Source organism: Stenella coeruleoalba, assembly GCF_951394435.1.
Source record: "Stenella coeruleoalba genome assembly, chromosome: 21".
In the NCBI taxonomy this organism is placed as follows: Eukaryota; Metazoa; Chordata; class Mammalia; order Artiodactyla; family Delphinidae; genus Stenella; species Stenella coeruleoalba.
The window spans coordinates 15521950-15529346 of NC_137167.1; positions in this window are offsets into that span (position 1 = coordinate 15521950).

The window sequence follows — 7397 nt, forward strand, 5'->3', positions numbered from 1 at the left end:
TCGTCCACTTTAGCATCTGATCTTATGAAGTGGATCTCCCTTGAGGAGTATCATACAGTGAGTCATTGGACTGGGTCTCTCTGCCTTGAAACCCATTCCTCCCTTCCGCCTCCCCGACCCCTACGCTCCATCACGAGCCCCTGCAGGTTTCTAGGCAGCTTCTTATACCTGAGACAACCAGGTTCTAAAGATAATGCTAAAAAAAAAAAAAAAATCAGATGAATAGATTATAAGCCCTTTCGTGTAGAGGATTAATTTGAAGGATTTGTCAAGTCCAGAGGTCTCTTCCTGGCTTGGTGGAAGCCCAGACTCCCCTTGTGGACCAGGCTGGAGAATTCCAGTCTGAAATCTCATCTTTGAATCAGGATGCAGCCTCTTCCCGTGGTCCAGGCAGTTTACACTGACGCGCTTAAAGGACACAGGGAGGTAGGTGTAAGTTGCAACTGGAGTCTGAACCGAAAGCCTCTGCCCTTCAGCCTCATTTACATCTTTTTATTTTTTCCTCCCCAGATTGCGACCACATTAATTCTCTTCATGGCTCCTAGTTGCTTCTTCCAGAGGTGATGCTTTAGGCAAAGATAAGAGGATATGAGGAGAGGCCCTTTATCTGGGAAGAGAAATGTAGAATAGAAAACAGAAGGTGGTAGTTAAATTACATACAATACGTTTCTTATCCATTAGGGACAGATGTCTGGCAGTTCAAAGATTTTAAAAGTAGCCTTCCCCCAAATGCTTTTGTAAGCCTAGATTTCTATTTGTGAACTGTTTGTGCTGAGTGAAATAAATAATCTGAAGACTCTGTTGCTTGTTTTTTTAAAAGGAGAGCCACTTGGGTAAGTGAGTAGGTAAATGACTGGAGAAGTCAGCTAAGAAGGAGTCACACCTACCAGGATGCACATAAAACAGAGCTCCGCAGAAAATGGTCAGAGTAATTTGAAGCAGAGACAGGAATGCAATTACAAACAGATCTGGTAAAGCCGGAGACAACTGAGATCTTCATTACAAAGGGGGAGAAACACACGTAGCGAGCATCTGGAGTTGAATCTTACTCTTGCCGTTTGCCAGAACGGGAAGACCCAGCATTCAATGCAAATACTTTTGTCCATCTTTGCCCTAATTAAAATTTCTTCCAGGCTCCACTAGTCCTAACTCTGAGGATAAAAGCTTATTTAGATCCATTGTCTCATAGGGTGCAAACTGATAATCCGCCATCCAGTGCTCAGCTGCAGGCATGGCCTGGAGGAAGAGATTCCTGTATCCAGCACACCCAGACTGCAAGGTGGCCTCCTCTCCTCCATCTTGCTGAGCCCAGAGCTGCCGCTGGATCGTGGTAGAAAATACCCATTCTTCATCCTCTGTCTTCAAAGGCAAATCTCCTTGTAGAGCAGATTGTCTGTGTTCTGCTCCAGACACATTTTTGGAGCTCTGGAAATATGCCAGGCACTGTGTTCGGTGTTGGGAACAGAGGCAGGAATAAGGTAATGTTTGCCCCTAAGAGGTTGCTGTCTGATAGTAGAGCCAGACCAAAACCAAAACAAACCGAAACACAAACCCAGACAATGACAAAAGAATCTGGCAAAACAGAACCCAGAGGGAGACTTCACCCACCCTGGTGGGCTTCTTAGAGTCTCTGGAAGGATGACTGGGAGTTAGCTGGGCAGGATTTTAAATTTTCCATTCATCTCTTTCACAGAAGTGTTTGGAAATGTGAGCAGGCAGGACCCTTTGGTCACCTCAGGAGATGCCTGTGGCCCTGCCAGGTGGCTCCCAGCTCACTAAGTAGGACAGTGAATAAGAGCAGAGCATTTGCTATGGGTTCCCAGACTTTTTGCCAGCCAGGATATCATTTTATTTTTATTTTTTTAATCCTCAGAAACTTCACGTTTTGAAAACTGATGTCTTTCAATTCAAGTGCGTTAAGTATACCTAACTAGTTTTCTCATAATTTAAATAAGTTAATAATTTAAATGACATATAATTATTAGTAATTATAATTTAACTGCCAGTTGAAGCTTCTGCTTATCACAGGATAGCAAATGACACTACACAGGGGAGGATGTAATTTCTTATAAAATCAACCAAGTGTTTTAATTAGTTTGTACAGACTTACTGTGCTAAGGCATGATTTGAATTAGCCTTTTCTTGTCTTTTTTTTTTTTTTTTTAAAGATATTGAAGTAAGAACTGGTTCTTTTCTCTGGAAAACACTAACTTGGTGAATCAGGGACTGGGTCTGAGTATCAGAGAGTCTGGGCAGGGCAATTTCAGCCTTTTTTTTTTTTTTTTTTTGCAGTACACGGGCCTCTCACTGTTGTGGCCTCTCCCGTTGCGGAGCACAGGCTCCGGATGCACAGGCTCAGCGGCCATGGCTCACGGGCCCAGCCACTCTGCGGCATGTGGGATCCTCCCGGACCGGGGCACGAACCCGTGTCCCCTGCATCGGCAGGCGGACTCTCAACCACTGCACCACTAGGGAAGCCCCAGACGTTTTTTAAATTGATGTGCACACGTATTCCATTTAATTGAGTTTTCTGGTTGCTGCCAGTCACTCTGTTCCATTCCACTTCTCCGTGACGCCTCCAGCCCCTTATGGAAGTGATGCAGAAACAAAATTCATCATCTCCAATTAAGCTAGGGCATTCGGGAACCTAACACATTAAGTTATGGAGAAAAACCCTTAAGTTCCTGGTAATTATCCAGGAAACTTCTCCCCTTCCCACGGCCCTGGGATCTTTCGTACTGTGACCTCCAGGCACGGTGGCCGCTCTGTTCTTCTCCGGGTCAGGACGTTCCACGGTTTCAGCTACCGTTTACCCTTCCATCCATGCCTTACGCCAGGCCTCTCTCAGGAACTCTTGTCCTATATCTTGTCCACCACCCACAGGACAGCTCCGCTGAGATGCCCTCAGAAGCCTCAGTGCTCTCACAGTTGAACTCACCGCACATTCCACCCTCATCTCAAATGTGTTTCTGCTCCTGATCTGCGTATCTCAGAGGCAGCTGCCGCCCCTCCATCCAGGCTCTGGAGCTGTGATTTGGTGTGCAATCCTCACCCCCAATAGCTCATTCCAAAAAGACTGTCACCAAGTCCTGTTGATTCCCCCTCCTAATTAACTGTGTTCCCAGTGCCTAATCCCCTCTGTCCCCATGGCGCTCTCTGGGTCCTGGTACTGGTGATCTTGAGAGGGAGGATTTCTGAAAGGGACTCAGTACTGCCTTCCTGGCCTCCAGCCTACTTACCGAATCCACCCTCCTTACCGAATCCACCCTCCACACCACCTGCAGACTTTTCTTTTAAAAAGTCAGATCTGGACTTCCCTGGTGGCGCAGTGGTTGAGAGTCCGCCTGCCGATGCAGGGGACACGGGTTCGTGCCCCGGTCCGGGAGGATCCCACATGCCGCAGAGTGGCTGGGCCCGTGAGCCATGGCCGCTGAGCCTGCGCGTCCGGAGCCTGTGCTCTGCAACGGGAGAGGCCGCAACAGTGAGAGGCCCGCGTACCGCAAAAAAAAAAAAAAAAAAAAGTCGGATCTGATTCTATCGCTCCCTTCCTTAAAAGCTCTGCAAGCTTCCCATTGCCTGTAGGGTAACGTTCAGATTTTCTAGAAGGGTATGCGAGATGCTTCTCCATCTCACAGGTCCTGCTTCTCCTGCCACACCTTCCCTAACAGAACACCTCCTCCCTCCTCCCTCCCTGCTTCCTCACCAAGCCAGGCTCCTCCAGGCTGCCCAGCGTTGCCCCTGCCTGGAATGTATTTCTGCCCTCTCCCCCTCTTTCATCCTTCAACACCCAGCTCAAATGTCATCTCTTTCTCTGGGTGTTGGGGTGGAGTCTCCACTCCAGCACATTTTATTGAAATGATTTCTCTATCTGTCTCCTTGAAAAGACTAGAAGCACCTCCAAGTCAAGAGGGATGACTTACACTTCCGTGGCTTTCCTCTGTTGGTACCTAGTAGGTATTCAACAAATGTTGGTTGAATGAATAACCAAGTAAAACTGGAGGGCTAATGCTGCTGAATTCTAGAGACCCCCATAAGGAAACAAAGCTGTCAGGTCTTCACCACTCTGCTCATGGTGTCTGGCCACCCAGGCTTGGATGGTATTAATCTTAATTAATATTAATCTGATGCATATGGATAGTTTATTTTAGGCTTTAAACTAGGAAAGAATAAGAAACAGACATCTAGAAGTAATGATACTTAGTACTTACTATGCATTGCGCGTGGTTGTAATTTCTTTATTATTATGATGTCTATTTTACAGATATGAAAACTGAGGTTAAGTAACAGTTTCCCTGAGATCACACCCTTAGTGTCCATGGTGGTTTTACTCTGAGAATCTGTCCAGAGTCTGTGCTCCCACCTGCTACATAAAATGACATCTAGTATAATGTTAAAAATAACAACAGCTAACAGCCTCTGAGTGCTTACCACATGCTGGGCTCTGTTCTAAATGCTTGATGTGATTTATCTGATGGGAACGCAGACAGTTTAACCTAGTCATGCTCTGTTTTCCTTATCTGTAAAATGGGATGATGCCTCCAACCTTTTGGGTTTGCAGTGAGGATTAAGTAAGAGAGTACATGGAAACACTAGAATTGTGCAGACCTACCTGCTTAAATGCACAATTATTCATGCAACCCAATGGCTACTCACAGCTTTAGGGAATAACGACGGAGAAAGTGGAAATGACACTCCTGGCTGACAGCGAAGTGGGTCCCAGCCCTAGAAGAGTCAGAAGTGTGAATGAAAGTCACACCAGAGCACCTGATGGAGGTAAACTCAGAGAGAAATGGCTATCACTGCAGCATGCATGTGCTGTTTTATTGGAGAGAAAAACTTAAGCCCCTCCAGGTGACTGCTGTCACCCTAATGTGACTTCTAGCCCATTTGTTGCTGCAGTTTGAAACCTCAGGGCAGTCATAGCCTCTCTAACCCTGCTTCCACTTCTGGAAAATCAGATGGTGGGATTTAGTTATGTTGAAAGTTCCATCCAGTTCAACATTCTCTGATCACACAGCTCAAGGCTCTGGTTGACCAAAATCCTTTATCAGCCTGTCCTTCCTTGCTGTCCCAGAGCAAAGCATCCTCCTTTGTTCCTTAAAGTCACCCTCTGTCCTGTGAACACATTCTTTCCCCATCACAGAGGGACTATGAGGCTCTCTGTATTCCCTCTATCTCCACTGGCAAGTTTCCTTTGTCTTCAAACCTGTGCACATGTGTCCCTGAACTTAACAAAACTATGCCCAGATCTGCTTTCTCCGACTACCCGGCTATGGCTTTACCTGTCTAGCTTAGTGAAAGACCATTAATTCTCTCCCCAGTGCCTTACCATGTCTTGTAACCTTCCCTCTGTGACAACTTCATATAGCTGTCCTTGCCCAAAGAGGGCAATGGATAAAGAATTCCTTAGCCTATCTAGCAGAGATAGATTGAATACCTGTAAATTAATAGAAGCAAGAGAAATACAAAGTGACCTTTCTGCTTTGCATTAAATTAAAGGAAGCCTAAGAAACTACAGTGGTTTTTTTGTTTTCTTTTGGTGTGGTTTGGTTTTTTTTTTTTTTTTTTTTGAGGGATGTGGGGTGGGAAAAGGAGGCACGTGGACACATGAGAGATGGAAAGAGATGAAGGAAGAGACAGAGGGAGTCATCCAGGCCACGTGGGAGGCCAGGGGAGGGTCCGGGAGTAAAGCTGGTTTGAAAGAACAAGGAGAAAAAAGTCATAGGAGAGAGGAAGCATTCGTGTGAAGGAACAGTGGCCAGCGTGAGGGGAATCCAAATATCAAGAGGATGAGAAAAGGAGGAGGCCAAGGAGTTAGTGTGAAAATTCAAATAAGAAATGGCATTTCATTCGGCAATATAAGAAAGAGAGTCTGGCTCTCTGGGTGTCTCCAAACACAGAGGTAGGTACAGGAGGGGAGATGTAGACTTAAGAATTTTAGCGAGTATATTTTAGCCATTGGACACCCAGCACTGGTCCTTCTTTTGTTTGCTCCCTCCCTGTACTGTTTCTTTCTTCTTTTGTTGCTTCAATGAGGGTTTTGTTGGGAGCCAGTGTCCCTTATATTTCCTGATTTTATCTCTATTTGTACTATTCTTGGCATGGAATGGGTTTAGGATCAGAGAAAACGAGAAAGTGGGTGAAACCAAAGAAACGAAGTTATCAGTCTTGGAAATTACTTTCTTATTCTGTTGGGTCTGCTTTGTCATGAAATGGCAAAAAAAAAAAAAAAATCATCAAAATTGCAATCCTGAAATTTAAATGGCCGCTAGTCCTTTGATGTCAGGCTGCACTGTCTCCCGGAGTCGTTGAAAAGGGGGAGTTCATGGAGGGTCCTGTTGGACCTCTCAGGGTCAGCCAGGTGGAGGTGTCCATGGGTGACCCTGTGGTGAAGATTAATCTGACCCAAGAGTGTTTACGGCATTAGGTTAGTTAAAAACAAACAACAGCTGTATGCGTATCCTGCCTTACCAGTCAGGTTGCTTTGCTTCTGGAAACTTATCTTCTTTCCTTTCCGGATGGTGGCAGGAAAACATATCCCATTTTCAGTATTCTGGGTCATGGGGTGAAGTATCCTTTAGCTCTTTGAGATATTGCAACATTTTGCATGGTCCCAGGGGCTTCACATCTCTTCTTGCTTTAATAATCTTTACAGTCTGTGTGAACTCTTCATTTCCTGCTTTCCTGGAATGATATTAATGACCTATTCATATATTTACATTTTAAAATACTGCAACAAAATAGAGCTTGCCTTATGTTTGTTGTTGAAAAAAATACATCCTATCGGCCAGCCTTGGAAGTCAAGAAAACTAGTTTCTCTGGAGCATGACATTAAACCCCCCTTTTCCTTGATTAATTATCTGAGTATCAGGGCTAGGAACCATCACTCAGCTACAGACTGGTGATTGGGAGAGTCTATGGCCTTTGGATGGTCTTCAGCTTAAAGCCTTCATAAGCTATTTTTCATTAAGAAAACTCTCAAATCATGTGCCAATAAATGTTAGTTCACACTTATATTCTAAGATGCCTCTAGACTTGATTAGCAGTTTTAAATAATACGTATCTATATTGAAAATTTTAAAAAACACATTACTTTTTTTTTTTTTTTTGAGGGTACATGGGCCTCTCACTGTTGTGGCCTCTCCCGTTGCGGAGCACAGGCTCCCGGACGCGCAGGCTCAGCGGCCATGGCTCACGGGCCCAGCTGCTCCGCGGCATGTGGGATCTTCCCGGACCGGGGCACGAACCTGTGTCCCCTGCATCGGCAGGTGGACTCTCAACCACTGCGCCACCAGGGAAGCCCAAAAAACACATTACTTCTTAGTAAGCTCTACTGTTTAATACCACAAATATTTGACAACTTTGAAAAAGACTGGAAGGTGTTAAGAAGTATAGTG